The sequence below is a fragment of the Heterodontus francisci genome, chromosome 18 (genome assembly GCF_036365525.1).
Source record: "Heterodontus francisci isolate sHetFra1 chromosome 18, sHetFra1.hap1, whole genome shotgun sequence".
NCBI classification, from domain to species: domain Eukaryota; kingdom Metazoa; phylum Chordata; class Chondrichthyes; order Heterodontiformes; family Heterodontidae; genus Heterodontus; species Heterodontus francisci.
The window spans coordinates 47205084-47228916 of NC_090388.1; the positions used below are offsets into that span (position 1 = coordinate 47205084).

The window sequence follows — 23833 nt, forward strand, 5'->3', positions numbered from 1 at the left end:
TAGGAGGCTGTCTCCCGGCAGGTTGTTATAACGGGTGTGCTGAGGACATGGGCAGGCTTAGGACACCCATATGGGCCCAGTATTGTGGTCCCTATTCCCAACGGAAAATCCAGTCCCAGATATTCAGGCTGCAATCACTGGGGGAGATAACAGATCACTTATTAATAGTATCTAATCTGAAACACTTAATCAAAAAGCTGGTGAAATAATTGGTTCTATCATGTGGCCATTTGACTATAAATTCCGTAAAGTTAATCCTAGTGAGGCCATACTTGGAATATTCTATGCAATGTTGGCACTCCTTGTTTTCAAAAGGACACTCGTGCATTACAGGCTGGTGAATAGCAAGGATGATACTATGGGCCAGATTTTAATTCTGTGTAAGGGGGTGGGTTTTGAGTGAGTTCAAATCTCACCCATAGGCCTTAAAGAGACAAAGGGTGGAATCTTATCTTAACAGACCCGCATGCAGCAGGGAGGCTGGTAGCGGGTCAGAAACGGGTATGATTTAATTGCCATTCCGGAGATGTGGTTACAGGGTGACCAGGACTGGGAACTGAATATTTAGGGATATTTGTAATTTAGGAAGGGTAGGTGGTGGGGAAAAGGAGGTGAGTAGCGCTGTTAATAAGGGACTGATCAGTACATTAGTGAGAGAGGATCTTAGATTGAAGGAGCAAGATGTAGAATCAGTTTGGGTGGAGCTAAGGAACAGCAAGGGACAGGAAACATTGGTGGGAGTTGTTTATAGGCCACCAAATTGTCGTGGTAATGTTGCACAGGGTATAAATCAGGAAATTAGACCTGCATGTAGCATGGGCAATACAGTAATATGGGCGACTTAAATTTACATATAGACTGGATAATACTAAATACCACTGTCAGGCAAACCCCCCACCTGCCAAGATTGAGGCACACATTATTTTGCCACATGAGCAATAAAACTTAAAATTGCAAGCCCCTGACTGTAAAGACATTTGCATAGTAACAGATAGTGTTGGAACAAGGGACAAAGGACCATGTCCTGACACATTCAATCAACAATAGACTTTTGATTACCAGATGTTGAAGATGGGGGAGCTAGCATTCCAGGCTGACTGCTAAGATAGCAGAATCCACAAACATAGATGTGGTCAGACCAGTGTTTAGTCACATGACTAAATGGCTGTTGCAGAGTTTTGAACTGAGAGTTTTAAATTGGAGAAAACAGTGTTTGAAGTCAGAAAGCACTTGTCTCCTGGACTAAGAAGACCTCTCTCCTGTCTGCTCTCATCTTGCTCTCACCAGCTTTGGAAACCATTGAAGACATATGAACCCCAGAGAGAAAAGTCTCCTACAGTGAACAAGGTTTAAAAAGAATACTGGGCCCCAACAAAAAGTAAGAGCTGCCTACAATCTAGGATTCTACAGCGAGCTGAAAACACAGAAACAGTAACAAGAAACCCCCTTTAGAGACTGCCTCAAACCTCTCCATTTTATTTTTCTGTCCCTATTTGCATGTGTGTACCGCATGTGCACGCTGGAGTGGACGCGTTATATATCCGTAGGCATTAACTGTATCTGAGTGTCCTAGGCCCAACCATCTTCAGCTGCTTCATCAATGACCTTCCTTCAATTATAAGGTCAGAAGTAGGGATGTTCGTTGATGATTGCACAATGTTCAGCACCATTCGTGACTCCTCAGATACTGAAGCAGTCCATGTAGAAATGCAGCAAGACCTGGACAATATCCAGGCTTGGGCTGATAAGTGGCAAGTAACATTCACGCCACACAAGTGTCAGGCAATGACCATCTCCAACAGGAGAGAATCTAACCATCTCCCCTTGACATTCAACGGCATTACCATCGCTGAATCCCCCACTATCAACATCCTAGGAGCTACCATTGACCAGAAACTGAACTGGAGTAGCCATATAAATACCGTGGCTACAAGAGCAGGTCAGAGGCTAGGAATCCTGAGGCGAGTAACTCACCTCCTGACTCCCCAAAGCCTGCCCACCATCTACAAGGCACAAGTCAGGAGTGTGATGGAATACTCTCCACTTGCCTGGATGGGTGCAGCTCGAACAACACTCAAGAAGCTCGACACCATCCAGGACAAAGCAGCCCACTTGATTGGCGCCCCATCTACAAACATTCACTCCCTCCACCACCGACGCACAGTGGCACCAGTGTGTACCATCTACAAGATGCACTGCAGCAACGCACCAAGGCTCCTTAGACAGCACCTTCCAAACCCGCGACCTCTACCAACTAGACGGACAAGGGCAGCAAATACATGGGAACACCACCACCTGCAAGTTCCCCTCCAAGTCACACACCATCCTGACTTGGAACTATATCGCCGTTCCTTCACTGTCGCTGGGTCAAAATCCTGGCACCCGCTTCCTAATAGCACTGTGGATATACCTACCCCAAATGGACTGCAGCGGTTCAAGAAGGCAGCTCATCACCACCTTCTCAAGGGTAATTAGGGATGGGCAATAAATGCTGGCCTGGCCAGTGACACCCACATCCCATGAATGAATAATAAAAAAAAAGTTTAAGTTTAATAAATTTCACTATCCTTCTTTAAACTGAAGAAAGCCTGTTTATGCTAATTTCTTTGCCTCATAATTGGAAAGCTGTGAACAAAGATTCACAAAGGAGGAGCTCGTGAAGTAACTTGGGATAAGTTAAAAGCACTGTCTATGGAGGGGTTGAGGAGGCTGGGCAGTGTGGGATTACTGTACGTTGCAAGGCTAGGAAGTCTAAACTCCTAAGGCTAGTGGCCAACCATTTTTCCCTTGAATCTGAAGAAGCAGAAGCAGTGTTTGAAACAGATTCTGACAGGGTATCATTAGCAAAGATACAATTGGAACGAAGGAAACTTGAATTTGAGGAAAGAGAGAGGGAGAAAGAGAGAGCCTTCCAAAAGGAACATGAGAGAGAAAGAAAGACAGGAGAAGGAACGAGAGAGAGAGGAGAGAAAGAGAGAAAGAATATTCGGGAAAGAATCTGAAGAGAGAGAGCTGAGGTGGCTGAGTTAACTAGGCAGCAACAGAGTAACCCTAGTGAAAACATGGCCAATATGGAGGAGCATAATTCAGGGCTGGGTACAAAATTGCTAAAACTCGCTCAATTAATTCCAAAATTCAATGAGGAAGATGTGGAATAATTTTTTTAATCTCTTTTGAGAAACTGGCAGCTAAAATGTCCAGCTGAGACCTGGTCTCTTTTACTACAAAGCAAGCTCACTGGAAAAGCCCATGAGGTTTATTCCTTGTTACCAGATGAGAGTTCATCAAATTATGAACTGACCCCTGTAGAAGAGCAGCAGGTTCAGAGAGCCCGGCAAACGACCGTTCTGGCCGATGAGTTTGCTTTAATTTATAAGTTAGTTTCCCGGGAAGAACCTTTCCTAATCACCCCGACAAATCCAAAAAGGACAAAGGGTGGAAAGGTGATATCCGTCCAGGCAGTCCTGAAAGAAAAAGGAAAGCAGGAGACACACGGGGCTCTCCTCCAGCCGAAATGGAAGGTGCTGTGAGCAAGAGTGAGACCGGGAGACCTGTGTGCTTCCATTGTAATAAGACAGGGCATTTAAAAACTGACTGCTGGAAACTAAAGGGAAAACCGGTAGGGTTAATCAGGGCACACACGCTCAATGAAGACGAGGGCCTGATGCAAAACACAGAACAAGCTGTGGCTTTAACTGCAGTAAGAGTGCAATCCAGGAAGCTTACTACGGCCAGTGCAGGAAAAGTTAGTAGGATTCCTGAAGGTTATCAGGATTTTGTATTTGGAGGGAATTTAACCCCATATCCCTCAAGTGGGCAAACAAGGCCATAGTGATTCTCAGGGACACAGGGGCCACCAGATCCCTTTTTACTGGGAAAGGGCCTGACCTTTCCCCCAGAGAGTGCAGTGAACACCAAAATGGTGGTGAATAGTATTGGAGGGCAGTGTATACCTGTACCTGTACACCGGGTGCACCTGGAGTGCGACCTAGTTTCAGGACCAGTGACCGTAGGGATTGTCCCTCGTTTACCTGTGGACGGGGTTGACCTGCTCCTAGGTAATGATCTGGAAGGGGTGAAGCTGGTAGCCTCCCCAGTAGTGAAAGAAAGATCGCAGGAGGTCAGAGAGACATGGCAGTGGCAGGAGATGATCCCCTGCAGAGTCTTTGAATGTGTAATGGATCAGGCCATGATCAAACCAGCTCCCCCAGAGGAGACTGCATTGGCACTGCAGGCAGATGACCACGAGGTCTGCCTGTCCGAGACTTTCTTTGGGCAGTTAGGAGACCCAGGGAATGAATTAAATGGATTTTCCCTAGGTGAGGCTCAGCGAGCCTATCCAGTATTGCGAGAGTTAGCACAGCTGCCAAGCTAGCAATGGCAAGTATTTAAAGAAGTATTACATGGTCTAAAACAAATATACATTCCTCTCAGATACAAAAACTCAACAGGGAAGGTGAATCAACTCTGGCGAACAAAATAAGTTAAAGACTGCATTAGATCAAAGGAAGTGGCTTATAAGGCTGCCAGAAAAAGTGGTAAGCCAGAGGATTGGGAGCAATTTAGAATCCAGCAAAAGAGGACCAAGAAACTGATAAAGAAAGGGAAAAGAGAATATGAATGCAAGCTAGCGAGAAACATAAAGGCGGACTGTAAAAGCTTCTTTAGGTTGTGAAAAGGAAAAGATTAGCAAGGACAAATGTGGGTCATTACAGGAGGAGACAGGAGAATTTATGGTGGAGAATAGGAAAATGGCAGAGAGACTGAACAATTACTTTGTGTTTGTCTTCACGGAGGAAGGTGCAGAAAATCCCCCAGAAATACTAGGGAACCAAGGGACTTTTAAAAATAAGTAAGTGAAAGAAATTATTATTAATAAGGAGGTAGTACTCGAAAAATTAATTGGACTGAAAGTTGATAAATCCCCCTGACCAGATGAGCTACATCCCAGAGTATTGATGGAGGGAGCTATAGAGATAATGGATACATTGGTAGTTATCTTTCAAAATTCTATAGATTCCAGAAGGATTCCTGCAGACTGGAAAGTAGCAAATGTAACCCCACTATTTAAGAAGGGAGCGAGAGAAAAAACAGAGAACTACAGACCTGTTAGTTTGACTTCAGTAGTAGGGAAAATGTTAGAGTCTATTATAAAGGATGTGATAACTAAACACATGGAAAATAATGATATTATTGGGCAGAGTCAACATGGATTTGTGAAAGGGAAATCATGTTTGACAAACTTGTTGAAGTTTTTTGAGGATGTTACTTGTAGCATAGATAAAGGAGAACCAGTGGATGTGGTGCATTTGGATTTTCAGAAGGCTTTTGATAAGGTCCCACATAGGAGGTTAGTAAGCAAAATTAGAGCACATGGGATTGGGGGTAATATACTGCTAAGGATTGAGAACTGGTTCACAGACAGAAAGCAGACAGCAGGAATAAATGGGTCATTCTCAGGATGGCAGGCTGTTAATAGTGGGGTAACTCAAGGATCAGTGCTTGGGCCACAGCTGTTCACAATCTATATAAATGATTTGTATGTGGGGACCAAATGTAATAGTTCAAAATTTGCTGATGATGCAAAACCAGGTGGGAATGTAAGTTGTGAGGAGGATGCAAGGAGGCTTCAAGGAGATTTTGACAGGCTAAGTGAATGGGCAAGAACATGACAGATGGAATATGATGTCAATAAGTGTGAAGTGATCCACTTTGGTAGAAAAAGAAACAGAAAGGCAGAGTATTTCTTAAATAGTGAGAGTCAGCAAGTGTTGATGTCCAGAGGGATCTGGGTGTACTTGTTCATGAGTCACTAAAAGCTAGTATGCAGGTGCAGCAAGCAATTTGGAAGGCAAGTGATATGTTCGCCTTCATTGCACGGGGATTTGAGTACTGGAGCAAAGATGTCTTTCTGCAATTATATAGAGCCTTGGTGACCCATTTGGTTCAGTACAGGGCTTTGCCATGGCTCTTTAACTGAGCGATGGCATTAGCATCTGCTTCTGGGTTTTCCAACCAATCAGAAAGGGCAGATTGAATGACACGCTGAATCTGTCAAAGGAAAGATTTCGAGTTAAAGGGACCCTGGAAGGGGTCAGAATTACTGATTTGTATATTGTTGCTTCAGCAACCATAGGAATGGAAAGGAGACCTGGGAACACTGCTCTCCTGGTGTCTAACTCTTACCTAGAGATCCTGCCATGGGACCTGAGGGACTGAAGTCAGGTGATGTTTTCCAAGGATGGGAGGAAGGGGCCAGCCTCTCAACCAAGCAGGCATGAGTGGAAGTGACTGAGGAAGTGAGCAGCAGGAGTGTTCCTCAAACCTGGAGACAGTGCCCACGAGGTTCAAGGACCTCAAGAGGGTAGGAAAGATGAGTGGCTTAACAATTTCAGATGCCACACCTCATACTCTGATTTACCCAGCAATCTCCTGCACAATACTCCTCAGACTAACACAACTTGCTGCTCCACTCATTCCTCTGCAGGCACTTCTTCATATCCCCATTTAAGCAGCAAACACTCACACTCATCTTTGTGCCATTTCACACCCATGCCTCACAGTCACCCTCCACAAATGTCTTCCTTCCCTCCTCTCCATACAATCCATTTCTCACATTCACTACTTTCTACTTTCTCTCCTTGCAGAAAAGCACAGAAGTCCTGGGAGAGGGAGAGAACTTGAGGGGTGGGGGTGGACTTGGGAGTGACCCTCCAGTGATAGCCACCTTGATGGCCACTGGCATGGTCTGCCTACCAGGTCCACTGGATGGGTGGGGGCAGTGGTCTTGTTCCAGGAGCCTGCAGCTGCTAGCAGCGACATGCTCTGAAAACCTGAGCCTCATGAGGCACTGGTGCTCAGACATGTAAAGAAAGCTAATCCTCTGCCTGTAGTCCTTGTGTTGAGAGTATCACCTCCTTTGAGTTGGATCTCTGTGTCCATCCTCTCTGCCCTGTGGAGCAACATGTGGCTGAGGAGAAGGCAACTGTTGCTCCTGGTGCTGTTGCTGGTGCTGCTCCTTGTGTTCTTCATCAGAGGTCCAAGGTAGAGCTACATAAGCTGCTCCCATGCTGCTGTAAAGGCATACAGCAGGGAAGATCACATAAAGGTGATTGAAGCCCAAGAAATTACATACCAGACAGCTCCACGTGGGTTTCTACTCACCTGCAAATGTTCCAGGGTTTAACCTGGAAGTGGGTGTTATTGAGTGTTCGTGGGTGTTATATGTTTAGTTCTGTATGCTGCCACCCATCAAGTCTAGCCCAAGAGGTACTTGGATTGTAGCATTTAAACATTAATATTTATTTCATATTCTTTACACTCACACAAGATTAACCCTTTCAGACCCTTATACTGCAGTGAGCGGGATCGTAACAGTCGGCTACAGTCGGTGAGTTTGGATTTTGCCGGTATTTGTACGCGAAGTTCCTTTCCACCGACTGCAGAGCAGAGGGACCTGGATGAATATGTGCAGAAGTCATTGAAGGTGGCAGGACAGGTTGAGAGAGCAGTTAATAAAGCATACAGTATCCTGGGCTTTATTAATAGAGGCATAGAGTATAAGAGCAAGGAAGTTGTGTTGAATTTATATAAGACAGTAGTTCAGCCTCAGCTGGAGTATTGCGTCCAGTTCTGGGCACAGTTTAGGAAAGATGTGAGGTCATTGGAGAGAGTACAGAAAAGATTCCCGAGAATGGTCCCAGGGATGAGGAACTTCAGTTATATAGTTTGGAGAAGTTAGGACAATTTTCCTTGGAGAGGAGAAGGCTGAGGTGATTTGATAGAGGTATTCAAAATCATGAGGGGTCTGCACAGAGTAGATAGAGAGAAACTGTTCCCACTGGTGAAAGGATCAAGAACTTTTTCACGAGGCGATTGGTTAAAGTCTGGAATGCGCTGCCTGAGAGTTTGGTGGGGGCAGGTTCAATTGAAGCGTTCAAAAGAGAATTAGACTGTTATATGAAAAGGAAGAATGTGCAGGGTTCCGGGCAGAAGGCGGGGAATTGAACTGAGTGAATTGCTCATTCGGGGAGCCGGTGCGGACACGATGGGCCGAATGGCCTCCTTCTGCGCTCTAATATTTCTGTGATAACCGGTTCCCGACCCGACGCCACTTTTCTGGGCTTTAAAACTTCCCGAATGCGCCTCCCTTTGGCAATTAAATTTCTGGCTAAAGCTTCCAGAATTGCACTTTCTCTCTGGTGAAGGAAAGAACGATCCAGGTCTTTAAAATGCTGAGAGGCATAACAGTTTAGATATACGTCAACTGTTTGACTTAGACTGTGTCCTGAGAACGAGAAGACACGAAGATCAACTTTTAAAAGCGTCAAATAAAGACAGAGTTTAGAGGAAACTATTATCCCATTGCAGAGTGATGAATATGGTTAATAAATTCCCAGCAAAACATATGCCTTTGAAAGCATTTTGGCCTAAAATGTCAGTTAAAATTACATCTTTGCTCTGCCATATATCCGGCCGGCATGCGGTATTTTACTCTGAACGTCTCCTTGGACTCAAAGCCCCATGGCTAATGGAGACGATGTTAACAAGAGATATCTGAACTAATTGGGATTCAGGTAAGAGGCAGTTCTGGAAATGCAGTCTCTCAATGATCGAGTAGTGCTGGTTAACAGGAGTGTTCATTTAAATGCTTACAGTGAATAGAATATTGCAATGGCATCATAAAACTTTCTAAATGATGTATGAAATCTACTTTGGACACGTTCATTACCTTTCATTCTCTTTTAAATTTACTGCAGTGTTTTTTGTGTCTGTGTCTCATGCGTGTCTTCATTAGTGAATTAAGCTATTTCCTTTTTTATATTGTCCATGTTTTTTTTCCTTCACCGGATCACGAAGGTGGATTCACGCAATGCCCTGAGCTGCCGACCACAGTCGCTGAGTTTGATTTCGCAGGTGTTTGTACTCTGAGTTCCTTTCCACAGACTGCGGAGAACAGCCCGGGTCTTCTTTACTCTGAAATCAGAACACAATATTAACTACTTTCAGTGGGCTTGGATGAGAGATTGGCAGGTAAGGGCGAACAGCCGCGCGTTCTGCTTCACAGTGTGATTCCAACATAAACCCAAATCTCATTAAATTATAATGTTCAACTGCTGTAACAGGAGGTGTCAGAATGTGTCTGACTGTAGACATTCATGGCCTTTAACAAGATACTGTACACAGTCCATCGCCGAGCTAAGAGTGTTGCCGATAGAGCAAACAAAAAATAAGTCAAATTAATGCAAGGTAAAGATGAGAAAGTGGCGAGGAAACGGATTTTTCCACGATCCTATATTATTTGGTTTGGCACAGTCAAGGCTTTCAACTGGAAACAATGTCGACAGTGGCTTCAGCACATCTGGAGCAGCATTTGGGAGATGTGTTGGCGTGAGCTGTTAATGCAGGTTGCCTCGCAGTAATCAAGATAATGTCACTGTAATAGCAAATAGCCAATATAGGAATGCTGTCCTCACCTCACTGTGTATTCTATCAGAGCTGAACTGCTCTTCTCAATTTTCTCAGTAGGATCAGCGGCAGCTTACAGAATCATTCAGTTTTCTCATTACAAATGCCTGAAAAGGTTTTTTTTTCATATTTGCATTTCTCTGTTGAATCGTTTCTCGTTGTGAACAAGTTAGCTGTGTGCAGAATAAATTAAAAGGCACGTGATGCTTTTCAATGCTCGCCTGCTTATCTCCTTAATGTTCAAATGTCTCAACAACACACTGCTATCTTTGACCAGCAGTTGGTCCCAAATATCAGTTTCGAGTCAGTAACTTCTGCATACTCTCCGCCCACACCCCGCTAAAAAAGAGGCCGAGCGTGACCGATGTGAATAGGATTGCGTTTTTTGACAGGACAAAAGAAATGGTCTAAATTCGATATTGTCTGTGTGGCCACATGGGTGCCCCCGGGTCACTGGGACCTAGGCACAGAATTAAATATGCACCAAAGTGCAACAATTACGATAAAATCTCGAATTCAGCATGCTTATTTATAAGACTAATAACATGATTTTACTAATATTTCTGCTTCCAGAGTGTTCGGGCCTATGTGTACCAAGAAGCTTGTGGCTGAACTGTGCAGTTGCAATGAAGGGCCGAACAGTGAGCGTGAAGCAGCCTCTTGGACATCAACTGCAAAACTCCCAAGATGTTCTTCAGCGCTCATTAGCTTAAAAGGCTGAGATCCGAATAGATTAACTCAATCTTCCACCTCGGTCCCAGAAGAGAGGTGAAACCCTTATGATTCATTTACAGTAATTAAGTAACGTGAATATTGTCTTAGTTTATTACATTTAATCATTTAAGCACTGTAAGTTATTTAGGGTTGATCAGTAATGGCACTCGAGGGACGTATATACTTGTGGAAAGGTAATTTCTTGACATGATAATCGGGGTTAATTTATTGTAGTTTTCACTGGGAGTCATAAGATTCATGCACTTGAACTTTGCATTGTATTTAGAATATAACGGATGTCATTCTTCGGTGGAGTCAGAGAAGGCAACAGTGGCACTCGGCCCTTTCCCAGGATACTGAGCTGACTGTATTCCTCACTGGGTAAATCCGGTGCAGTTAACCCAACTGGCCGATAAAACGGACGACAATTCAGTCACATGCAAACAAGCAGTTTGACCTGCAGTTAGCTTGTAAAGTGGGAATCCTCTATATTTCCCAGCACAAATGTAAGGTGTGTAGGTGCTAGCGTACAAAGAATAGCAACTCCAAGAAGTGGTTACATCATGCATCTAAGTGGCTAACAATGATAATCTCCTCATAGTCCGCAAAAACCTTCTGAGACAATTCGGATTTTACAATAAAATCAGTGTGGCGCGCAGAATTACACAGATTCATCGCGTGAGATCAAATGGATGGGGGGAAATCCTTTTGACAGGTTAAAAATTGGTCAATTTTTAAAAGCAAATTCAACGTGTAACCCAATTCCAACGACTTTGGAGTATTTCTAGAGCTTTGCAAAGCTGGGTTAAATAATATGAACAAGCAGGTCAATCGATAGATTCTTCATTGAGTGAGCAGTCAAAAGTAACAGCCCGAAACACATTTTGATTTGTGAATGAAAAACTCTTTAAAATGGTTATTGTCACAGGGATGACTCTTAGGAACATGGGGACATGGGAATCAAGAGACAGGCAGCGTTCTTTTGATTTATTCGAAGGCTGTTTTTTTTTGGTAAGCACTAAGATTACTGAAAGAAGTAAGGAAGCGGTGACGGGTAATACTAAAGCTCCAATCAATCGGATGAGCGGATTTTCTAATTTTTTGAATAAATGCTGGTGCTTTTTCTCTTTTTTTTTAACCGCATACTCATTCTGTTTAGGTTAACAGTTTCGCCGCTCCATAAAAAAATCCCAGTGGTGACGGTTATATGCACTCAGCACTCGCTGATGTGGGTCCTGCGCCACCCTCCGCCCAGAATTTGCTTTTCTGTGAGATTTCTATTTTGAAGTCACTAAGATCTTTAATTCTCGGGCGAACTCTGAGTTATCATTTAAGTACAACGAACAAGTTGTATCAGATTTTTGTAACAATCAGCTAGCAAAAATAGCTACTTAAATGTAAAATTATTTTAATCTCTATTGGATTTAGGTCAGTGTGAAAGATTCATCAACTCACGTATACATTTTAATTACCACTTTTAACAATCACAAGGCAATTGATTGTCTCACTGACTCACAGAAACCTTTGAATTCTGTTATAGTCATTTCCAACTATCGATTAGCAGTAGACCTAGGTAACGCTCTAACACTTGCTAAATTGTCCAATAATTTCTATTCAACCTGGTTATTTGCGCCTCTGATGAGCGCCTTTCTTTCATTCAGACAACTTGAGAAGGTCTTAAAACCCATCAATATATCGCGTAATGTGTTTGTATACCAAAAGCTGGGTCGAGTTCAAAGCGTGATGGCTGCGCTGCGCATTGCTTTATGAGATTATGCTCTGTTGAATCTGAATGTGAATCAATGATGCCTACACTTTGGTCACAATTCAACAGTTTGTAATGTGGAAGTGGGGCTATGTGAAACTGAAATGCCAAAAGGTTTCAAAGACATCAATCTACCTTTTGACATGTTGTTGGGGTAATCTGCACAGTGACAACTTGGTGCATTGTTTACAATACTAAGCAATTAAGATTTGTCTTCGAATGAACTAACAGTCACCTATAGTGTGCTATATGCTTTCCTATCACGGTGTAAAATTAATTACATGGCCAATGAATAGAACAGTATCATATGTACTCATCACTGATCTCCGACTGTGGGACTGGAAACCAGAAAACAATATTAGCTAATGTATTCTGTCCTTGACGTTTAGCCAAAATACCAGCAAACCAATGATTGTGCCCATTTCCACATGTAGTGGCCACTGACACTGAACGGTTTTAGTTCAAAACTCGGAGGTTTAATAATTCAGACACACGCACCCAAAACTTGTCAATAAATAGAACAACACGTGCCCTGGGGTGAAGACAGGGCATCCACTAATGTTCTTCCCCGTAGGACTGACCAACATCTGGGAAATTCGGTACCGCGTTAGGAAGGACATTAAGGATGTTTGGACAATAACTGATCTCATGGGTGAGGATGCCTATCACTGTTTGGCATCTGTGTACAGTAACACAGTCGCCCAAAGTAGACCAAAGATGCTGGTACAGTGCCAACGTTGTCCAGAGAAAAGGGGTTTTTGACTCGTCAGTAAACGGATTGTTTTAAATTAGTAACGCGTAGCAGTTGAGGGGCAACGTCAGGGCGCTGGAAACCAGTTGCGCAGAAACCTGCCTCGGATCGCATTGCCTGGGCAAGAAGCAATCGCTGGACCGGGGCTTTTGAAAGTGTTTGAAAGAAATACTAACAGCAAACGCCCAGACAGAAGGTATGTTGTCTGGGTGTTGAGCAGCAGCATTGGAAGACATTATGACCCTGAATTTCCACGTTATTTTCGCCGCACCTCCGGCGAAGTTACGGCGGCGCAGCCGAGGAAAGTCATAGGCGATAGACATGATTGTTGCTGAACCTGACAGTAAAACGAGCGAGTGAAAAGAGTTCGACCTTTGAGCTGTCTCTGATGTTGAAAAAGCATCGGCGGAGGAAGGGTGATGTGGATTATGTCCTGCAGGCGTGAACACCCCCTCTGGGCTGACGTCCTTGCAAAGCGTGAGAGGGCCCAGCTCCGACTAGTTTCACCCTTGAATTAAATCACGCTGAGTTTTAAATCGCTGACAGACTAGCTGCAATAAGACCTCTGATACCAGTTACTGACGCGCCTGGCGTGTTATTGAGGGTTAAAGTCACAATAGTTCGCTTTGTGCTGCTTCGAACAGGTGGAATTTACTACGGGTGAGGTTGTGCCTTTTTTAAAACGCAGCCTGATATTTCAAAGTAAAATTTATCATGTATGGAACGTTAGCGTCCCTCTTTTCCTGGCTTTACTGAGATCCAGGGACATTGCTGGAGTTAGGAATTCGAGAACCTCGAGAATAAAAGCTTAGCACGGTGAGGTGTTGGGGGGGCGGGGGGTGGGGGGAGGGAGCCGTGCCTGGTGTAGTCACTTTGCTCTGGAGGCTATCACTGAACTAGAGTATACACGGGGCGTGGACTAACATAAGGTGCCAAGCTTTTGATTTGCAGAATCTTTGATTCAGGATTTTATTCGCTGCTCGCTGCGATCAGCATCTAACGATTGGCATGATTTTTGTACAACACAACAAACTGTCGTAAATCAGATACGAAACGTTTCTGCCAAACAGCGCACAGCACAACGTCAGGGCAAGAGGCACTTTCTGATTCATCCAGAGCTTGTTCTTTGAAAGGTATGAATTCAATTTTAAGCCTCCAGGATAGCGCAGTTCCGGGGTTGTACCTTCCACCCAACTCATCACCATCCTTTATACCCAGCAGAGACGTGGGCGGTGATAAACGTTCAATATTACATTTATGTTGTATCGATCCCACCCGCCAGGGTTAGGTCTCTTTCTTGCAGCGTATGTACAGATCTCCAAAGAGTTGTCAGCGATTTCTATTATGTTGTCTGAAGAAGGCCAAATTATCGCGGTTTCAATTATTAACTGAACCTAAACAGTGGACAATATCGACGATGGATGTGAATATCGCTAGATTGAAAAGCTCAGAAAAATAGGACGCTTCGCTGAAGCCCGAATTCCAAATACCACCCTATCACTTTAAACCGATCAGATAGCCGTTTAATGGAGTAGGATGTTGGATTTTGGATGATTAACTGGCTATTATTGTGACATAAGTTATTGCGAGTTCAGCTCTGGAAATAATGCTCACACTGAGTTAAGGTACTTGGATAAACTCGGGTGGCCTTTTGTTATCCTTGACCGTTTATGATCTTAGCACAGGAATTTTATTGATGTCAAGCTTCAAAAAGTAATTGGAAAAGCAGTTGGACAGAAGTCTGCAGTAATGTGAAAATTGCTGATAAGAGGTCGGTCCAGCAGATGTTGCAATGTTGCACCAAATCAGATGCAACTGTTTATTTTATTGGCGGCGTCGAACGCACGTCACAGTAACAAATGCTTCGCCATATAAAGAGGTTGTAACGCCGTTTAGAGTAGCTGTCAAAATAGTTCATTCGGTGCAGTTCCGCAAAACAAAAGCTTTCCCCCAAGCTAGGAGCTGGGTTATGAACTAGGATGGATATCTTGAAGAGCTGTGTCCTTTGCAATGCTGTGCCTAGAAATATTCCAATAGTTGTACGGTGTTAGCGGTCACCTGTGTTTTGCAGGGAATCGCTCCTTGGCGCAGTGCTCTATCTCGTCAGAGCAGCTCCTTGTTTTCTTTCATCGGAGGAGAGAGAAGGTCTAAGGTACATTCTTGCTCTGTGCTCCTCATTAACTTCTTGTCCATTGCACGGACGCACTACAGTTGTTCGGACATCTTCTGGAAGACTTTCATTGCGCCCAAAGCGCTTGCATCAGTAGCCTACTTTCAGCTGCCTTGACCTTTCGAAACTGTCAATCGCCTCGACTACAGAGACTGCTGGAAGGGATGAAAAGGAAGGACACTGACACTTACAATTGACTCTGAGCCAGCCCAAGTCTGCCGAGTCAAAGAAGGCTTGCGTACTGGATTTCCAGACATCACTATTTGAATATTACTTGGGGCGGCTGGATTTCAGGTAAAGAGCTAAATAAATCCAATTGGCAAATATTTGGCATCTATCTGAATGTGTTCGTAGATTTTAATTCTCAGGAATAAAAACATTACTAACGTTTCCAAATGATGAGTTACAAAGCTACAGGCTCATTTTCTGTCTGCGTATGTCTCTGCGTTTGGCCGGCACGCTCTCTCTGAGTCTCTTTGTATACACAGCGAGAGGAGAAAGCAACATGCAGCTTCAGGCTTTCTGGTATAATAATCGCGATTAAGAGTGTGAGTTTGTTAAGGATTTGAGATACCATTGATCAGCTCCCATTGAAATACTGTTCTAATGGTGGGAACGACAGCGTCTATAATAATGGTAGTGTTAAGAATATATATTAATTATTATGTAAAAGGATATTAGTCGGTTGAATTAAATCAGTTTAATTGGATTATTGCTCTGACATTGTAAGAATCAATATTTTCAATTGTTATCACCTTTCTAATCAAATCGATTAGAAAGTAGGCTCGAGCTGACCTCTAACTGATGGTGAAAGAGTTTGAAAGGCGGCTGAACACATCTGGCAAAGCCCAAGCGTCCTCGCAAACTGGCAGTTCTTTAAATAAGTGCCTTAGCCTTGCAGCTCACCACAGTTCCCGATATATATTCCCTAATCACTAATGAACAAGAAATAACGGACATTATCTAAGATGCAGCAATAACTGTGCTGAAGGTTTGCATTTGGACATCACAATGTCCTGAAACGACTCACAGATCATGCAGTGTCAAACATTAGATGGGCGGGCAGAAGCGACTTGTGTACGGCACATTGTTTCCTTTATGGGATTTCATTTGCCAAACCACCAACTCTTGATTAACAGTCTCTTTGGAGCTGATTGAGAGCAGAACATGACTTATCTCGTGGGAAAGGATGTTAAAACAACAGCGGCAAGCATCTCAAACGCTTGCTATCTGTTAGTGTACCCACTTATGGTGTGTCAGTGCAAAGCCCCAAATTCTTTTTCTGTCTTATCACTTCTGGCTAATAGCAGGCGATTGCGCCTTTCTTTGTTCCTTGCGACCTTTAGACCGTCTAACTGGGTTGAAAATCAGTACGACTGCTATTGTTAATGACCAGTACTGCTTTGACACAAAGGATCACTTGTACAGTAATGGCAACGCTATTCCCTGATGTGACTGCCTTTTATACAGAGACAACGATAATAGATATGTTAACATTGAAGTAAAGGATGCCTAGGCAGTACTTAAGACTATAATATGGTTGTTACAAGGGGTATAAGTATTAAGTGATCATCACCGTGCAAAGTACTGGATATCATTTTCTCCAGAAACAAATAACCCACTGTGAACCGTTTGTGAGAAACTTTAAATGTTGGAGTAGGGTGAACATTGTAATTGTAAATCTTGTATCAGCGACCCAGACAATTCTATATTTTCTGATTTTCATGAAATTACTTGCAATTACAACACCTTTAACGTGTAGACGTTAACAGTTCGTTTCTATACTGCCACAAGCTCTCAGGAGTCACGGTAGTAGTGGTCGAGCTATAAAGTGGGAGGGCACAAACGTTTCGGACATTTTGCTTTCTTCCCGGGGAGGCGAAGGAGGGGTCGGATATTATGCTGAGTTATTTTGGCTTTCTGCTTCTCATGCTTAACTTACATTATAATGCATTATACATGGCACATGGCGGTGCATTAATAATGCATAAATCCTGAAAACCCTCCAAGGCTAGCACTGGGAAACCACATCTGTGATGCCAGATATTGCAGAGTGACGTCGATTTGCCCCCAGGATCGGTTTCCCCATTTCTGATAGAATGAAATGTAACTCCCCGTGGAAAAGAAAGCGCTATAGTACCAACCACGTACACTTTTAGCCCTCTTTTGTATAAAGATGCTAGTCCAGTTCGGCTCCCCCGTCTGATATGCGGTCCTGCTATGCAAAGGAGCTCAGCTTTTCTCTCAAGATGCTGTAACAAAGCAGCAATGCGACCGTTCCGTGTTAAACCTTCAGGTACATAGAATTGGAAGAACAAAGATAAATGGATATGTCGATTTGGAGAGTGACAAATCGGATCGGAAAATGGTCCGGGGTCATTTTAGTGAACAGTGCAATCTGGTCTCGATCTGTTGTATGGGATTCACGGGTTGTGCAGATATAATCTTTTTTTTACGTGCTTAGGTTCACAAATATTGTGAGAAAAGATGTTTAAATATTTTGTTTTTTTAAATATAAAAGGTGCTAGGAGGGCGGTTTTGTCGGCAAGTTGTATGGAGACTGACTGCTGTTCCCTTGCCTTTTCCTCCACGTGGTTTATTAAATGGCTGTGTGAATATTTATATTTCTTGAAGTGTTGAATTATTCCATGAAACGCACCGTGAAAATCAGGTTGCAAATTTAATTGTCCAGCCCCACATGCAGATTGGGAATTCCAACTGCTGGAGTTGGGAGCGTGTATTTCTAAACGATCACAGGAACTTTTAATGGGGGAAGATAGTATTGGTTCTGAATCACGCCTTCAGGTTTTAAGGTACCATCTATAAAAAAACCTCTCTAACGATTATAAAATGGTTTTAATGTTGTTTTACTGCATTCGGTATCCATTAAGGAAAGCTTGGGGTGGTGACGTGCCTGGTTTTCTAATGTCTATCGACTGCTTTCCGCCCCCACACTAGTGCCTGTGACAAATCTCATTTATTATTGGAAAAAACAATTCTAACGAAAAATAACTTTCCTTCGTCTTTCCTCCAAGCGACATTTTCACTCTTTGTGCTAATGCTTATCCCCGTGCTCTATACAAAACGTTCTTTTACTCTTTATCTTCATTTCTTCGTTCTTTATACAAAAAAATTAACCTTTTATCCTTTAATTGCTCATTATTTATTCCTCATGAAAGTCCACTGATCAGGAGCTCACGTTAGTTGGTAACCCTGTGAGTGAGATATGCTTCGAATTATATGGATATATACGAAAATGATCCAGCGTTTTGCTTAGCGGCCAGTATGCAATGCTTGTATGATCATGTTGTATAGTTCTTACTGTGCTGAGTGTGCGTATGGTATTTCAGAAGGATCTAGGACTGTCGTGAGTGTAAAGGAGCAGCCGCCATGCACCATCCTCCTCACCACCCAGGATAGATCGAGTAGCCACATGCCATGTTCCTGTCCACGCGCCTCAAATTGAATCTAAACCCACCGTCTCAATGGAACTATGGCGCGATGTTTTAGACAGCAAATAAGACTGAAGGTTAAGGATATGGAATAATGAGACAGTAGAAGGCGAGGTAGGAATGAGAGGTATGTGAAGGATGGAGTGTGTCGGAGAGAGGTGAGGGGGTGTAAGGGGTGTGTGGAGAGTGGGGGTAGGAGTGAGGGAAGGGGTTTGAAGAATGTGCATGGTCGGATAGAAGTGGGGGATGTAAGAGCTGTGATGAGGGCGATCTTGCACCATTATCCCTTTTTCATTTAATCTCTCTCGCTTTCCATCCTATTACAGACCTTCCCTTATGTTCTTTCCTCCCATCCTTCCTTTCCCTGCCCCAATAATTGCTTAAAACCTGTTACATCTCTAAACCTTTCCAGTTCTGATGAAAGGTCATTGACCTGAATTGTTAACTTTGTTTCTCTGTCCACGGATGCTGCCTGACCTTCTGAGTATTCCAAGCATTTTTTGTTTTTATTTCAGATTTCCCGCATCGGCAGTATTTTGCTTTTGTAGGAGTGAATATAGTGCCTGGAGTAGGATAGGAGTGAGGAGTGTGTGGAAGTTGAGTAGGAGTGGTGGCATGTGGAAGTTGAGTAGGAGTAAGGAGTATGTGGAAGTTGAGTAGGAGTGAGGGGTATGTGTACAGTGGTACTACTAGCAGTATGTGGAATAGGACTAACGGTTTGTGGAGGCGGTGTAGGAGTGGGTCGGAATGAGAAGTGTGAGGAAAGAGTCTAGGAGGATGGACTAAGAGGAAGGAGTGTGTAGAGAATGAAGTAGGAATAGTATGTGAAGGTTATATAGAAGTGGGGGATATGTGAAGGGTGGAGTGGCTTTGGAGAAAGATATACATTTATGTGCAACTATCACTGTGCGCGGCGTGGTTTCCTTTTCAATTTTACTTAAAACGAGAAAGATACGTAAATCATTGGTTATTCCATTGGAAGGAAACAAAAAAATGAATAAAATAAATACTCCCTGCCCACATTAAGCAGGACGCTGTTATGTCGAGGGTCCTTTTCTATGGTATTTGACTATAATACAACCAAGATTTCAGTTAATATCAAAAACGGCAGTGAATTTCCATCATCTGATTCCAGGAGAAGAGGGTCTCCCTCATTCATGAACAACTATTTCTGTAAACTATGCTATTAAGATGTGGAGACGCTTTGAAACAGAAACTGCAAAGTAAAGACTCCAACTGAGTATGTTGTGTGGTGCCAGTCCTACGGGTATATGTTTATAATATTGTAGTGTGTTTGAAGTGCTATTTATAAGATTGGTACAAATGTACCAATGAAGTGTAGTTAAAGATTGGGGTCAATTCGACCTAACTGTTTGGGACTGTACAGTGGTTTCTATTTCGCGCTGCTGCCCTCACAGCTCCAGGGACCCGGGTTCGATTCCGGGTACTGCCTGTGTGGAGTTTGCAAGTTCTCCCTGTGTCTGCGTGGGTTTTCTCCGGGTGCTCCGGTTTCCTCCCACAAGCCAAAAGACTTGCAGGTTGATAGGTTAATTGGCCATTATAAATTGTCACTAGTATAGGTAGGTGGTAGGGAAATATAGGGATAGGTGGGGATGTTTGGTAGGAATATGGGATTAGTGTAGGATTAGTATAAATGGGTGGTTGATGTTCGGCACAGACTCGGTGGGCCGAAGGGCCTGTTTCAGTGCTGTATCTCTAATCTAATCTAATCTAAATTTGCTCTAACTCCAAAGGAAAGACCTAGGATTTGGAGAAAAGTGGCCCAAGACCGTGTGCAGGAAGCAATCACATGCTGCTTGGATCTCATACTGTATGGAACATAAATCAAGGACAATGATATAAGAAGTATACAGGGATCCTTTGAAACGTAGCCAGGTCGTTTTCAATATATTGTTGTAATTTGGACTTCGAGCAATGGTCTGTAATTGGTGATAGCGAGTCGGCAGCCCGCTTTACATCTCTCCTCATTTTAAATTCCCGTTTACTTCAATGGGAAGAAAAATCGGTTGTGGTGTCTAATGGGTGGCTGATTCAATATCGCCCACGGTACACCATCACCCACAGTTCAAATTATCCTCTCACATTTGTATTCACAAGACATTTATAATATATCGTTGGCAACAACGGTCGCTAAACACATAAAAGCATGTAATGGATATAGCTGCCCTTAGTTGAGATCGGAGCCAGGCATTATGAACAGAAATAAAAACAAGAAATGCTGGAAATACTCAGCAGGTCTGGCAGCATCTGTGGAGAAAGAAGCAGAGTTAACGTTTCAGGTCAGTGAGCCTTCATCAGAACGGTATGAACAGAAACCTGTACTGTAACTATTGCACTAAGACGACATGCATGCACTTTATAATTGCACCCTGTCAGAATTGTTTAGGTCTGTATAGGGCTGTGATATGACTGCATTAAAAGTATTTTTACAGGACACAGCCGCACAGTGGCGCATTGGTTAGCACCGCAGCCTCACAGCTCCAGTGACCCGGGTTCAATTCTGGGTACTGCCTGTGTGGAGTTTGCAAGTTCTCCCTGTGTCTGCGTGGGTTTCCTCCGGGTACTCCGCTTTCCTCCCACATGCCAAAGACTTGCAGGTTGATAGGTTAATTGGCCATTAGAAATTGCCCCTAGTATAGGTAGGTGGTAGGGAAATATAGGGACGGGTGGGGATGTGGAAGGAATATGGGATTAGTGTAGGATTAGTATGAATGGGTGGTTGATGGTCGGCACAGACTCGGTGGGCCGAAGGGCCTGTTTCAGTGCTGTATCTCTAAACTAAACTTCTGCACCAGACTGGATATACAACAGAACCCTAAGGGAATGAGTGAGAAAAAATAGTTTCTGTTCAATCGTGAAACAGAGTGAACCTTATCCTGAATCTACAGAGTGCTGGGCCTGATACCTATAGCTCAGTAAGCCTAACATCGTAGTGACGAATCGTGGAGTTCATACTTAGGTTCACCCTTAGAGCCCTTAGGCCATAAAAAGGCGTCGTACGGATTTAGAAGCAATTCCTCAAGTTACATTGGAACTTTGAGAAGGTGACTGAACTGATGGACCTGACCTAGCGAATGATAGGATTGCAGTTTTATTGCTTAAATTAAGGATACAAGCTGAATCAATGCTGTTTGTAGAGTGGGTTTTGGGATAGAAACTGTTTACCTAGTGCTGATTATGCCACTGATGTAAAAATATTTTTGGTTAACAGGTGTCTGAGGGGCAGGGACTCGTTACCACGCTTAAAGACCTCCAAACCAAGCTACCACCAAATAGTTACTGTTGTCTGATGGAGGTGAATACGCTGTCCTTAGGGAGTTCACTGAATTTAGAAAGTTGTTCAAAATTATAATCTTCCTTTATCTTTTATGTTCTATCCTTTCTGATCTTTGAACAAGAGGTTCTATTAATTTGCTGAAAAGAAACTTGGACACCAATGCCTTGATATAAATGGACTGCCATTTGAAATAAATTGTCCCTAGCATGTATTAGGATATCGCTTTAAAGTGGTCAAGGGCTCAGTTTTAGTTTTTTTCTAAATCAAGCTCAAGGAGATATTTTGCCTAGTGGGTCACACTAATCTGATTTGAATGGCTCCTTTGAACTATTATCAGATTAATTGAAGCACATATTATGTCTGCTTGTAGCATGCGCTTGTGTTTTGCGACTAACGGTGCAGGATTACGTGCAGTAAAGACACTGTGGGGTGTCAGTAAACCAAGAAAATCGCAATTCATAGAGAATGAAAGGAAATTTCTGTCAAAGCACATTTTACATGACAAAAGATATACTGAGTAAAAGGATCACATCAGTAGCATAGTTGACTGACTCTAGAAAACATTGCAAACCTTGTGTTCACTTTTTGTGTTTTAATAGCTGCCAGACATTTTTAAGAAACTGCCTCAGCGCATGTGGTCGTCTGTTTTATTATTATGAATGCATATACCAAAATGTAATTGTTAGTGAGCTAGTACACGTTATATCGCTGACTGACAAGTTTTAATATTAGCTTCCCAATATCACCCTTATTATCCTAATGTATGAACGACAGAAAACTTACTCTTTGTCATTTTCTTGGCATCAGATTTTCAATCTAAAAAAACTGCAATACTTGAAATCTGCAATAAAAACAGAAGATGCTGGAAACACACAACAAATCCATCAGAATATGTAAAGAAATCATACAGGTTATTTCAGGCGTAACTCTTTCTCAGAACAATTCGGATGGACAGTACACACCTGAAACATTAACCTGTTTTTTCCCCTTTACAGAATTTGAGGGAGCCAGTGTGCCTTTCTAACATTTTCTACTTTAATTCCGTAATCCCATTGTCTTGGTGTGTTTAACTATGGCAGTCCAGGATGATCTATGGTTTGCCAGCTTGCAACTTTCAAGTATTGCTTTGTATATATCAATGCGTAAATATCCTTGTGTAAACTGTCTTTAGTACGTATAGCTGCGTCTGAACGAATGGTTTTGCAGGTATATAAATTCGCATTTTATTAGTACATGCACTCTGTTCGCGTTAATATTTGACTCTGATGTACCCAGAGGCAAATTCAATGGTTTGAAATTACCTGTCTGAATGTTACTTCTGGCTATTTAGCAGAGGTTGTAAATCAATTAAAATTGAACGTAGGATGCTTAAGACGTTGCTACAAGATTCCACTGTTCCTTATTTTAATGACGGTATTATGGGTTAGTATCTGCATTAAAATAATGGACAGAACAATATCCTACAAGAGCAATGAATGCTCCTCTTCTAATATTGATTGTTAACTTGGTCAATATCACGACTAAAACAGTGGAGAGTAAGTTCGGACCGTATAGTCTAAAGCTTTATCTTTTATTATTCCGCAACTCAATTTCAAGACCATTGAGACCGGCTTGGTTAACAAGCTATCATTGACATTTGGATGTGCATCAAAGTGAATCGTGATGTACCCATGTGTTAAACATGTTTGTGTTTGTATCAGTGAGTGGATGTCAATGTATTTAAATGTGTAGTTGTGAGTTAAGTAGGATCATATCAGTTTCCAAGTTAGTCGCGTTATGTATATCGATTCTATATAGAAAAGACACCGACAGAGAACTTTACATGGATTGGTGGTTGTTCAGATATTATATGTAAGGGCATTGATTGGGAACAGACAAGAATTAATGGTTTGCCATTATTTCCTAAAGTGGTACCGATTGGAAATACTGCATGATTCTATACAAATGCACTAATTTGGGAACAGTAGAACGACTTATCTTTTCTGTTATGTTGTCACATACTTGCTTAGTCTTAGGCTTTGTTTGAGAAATTTATTGTAAAACAAAGTAGCTAACACATAAAATGAATGGTGTCAGCATTGGCGAGGAGTCACTCATAATCACCGTCCTCCTTTGCTTTTCCTGCAGCCTTTCTCCTCAAAACATCTGATCTTTAAAGCATCTGTTGCTTATTTTCTCACTGAGGCAATACAAGAGTTTAATCTTAGAAGCTTCC

The 23833-nt window shown here is 42.7% G+C and overlaps 1 protein-coding gene across 1 annotated transcript in view; it reads left to right on the top strand.

The window, feature by feature from the left end:
* The first annotated feature begins 10209 nt into the window (after positions 1–10209).
* Positions 10210–23833, top strand: part of chrm2a (cholinergic receptor, muscarinic 2a) — a 96828-nt gene continuing 83204 nt past the window's right edge. Inside the window, exon 1 of the mRNA XM_068050666.1 lies at positions 10210–10236. The gene's annotated coding sequence lies outside the window, so the exon portion shown is untranslated. The remainder of the gene's footprint in view (positions 10237–23833) is intronic.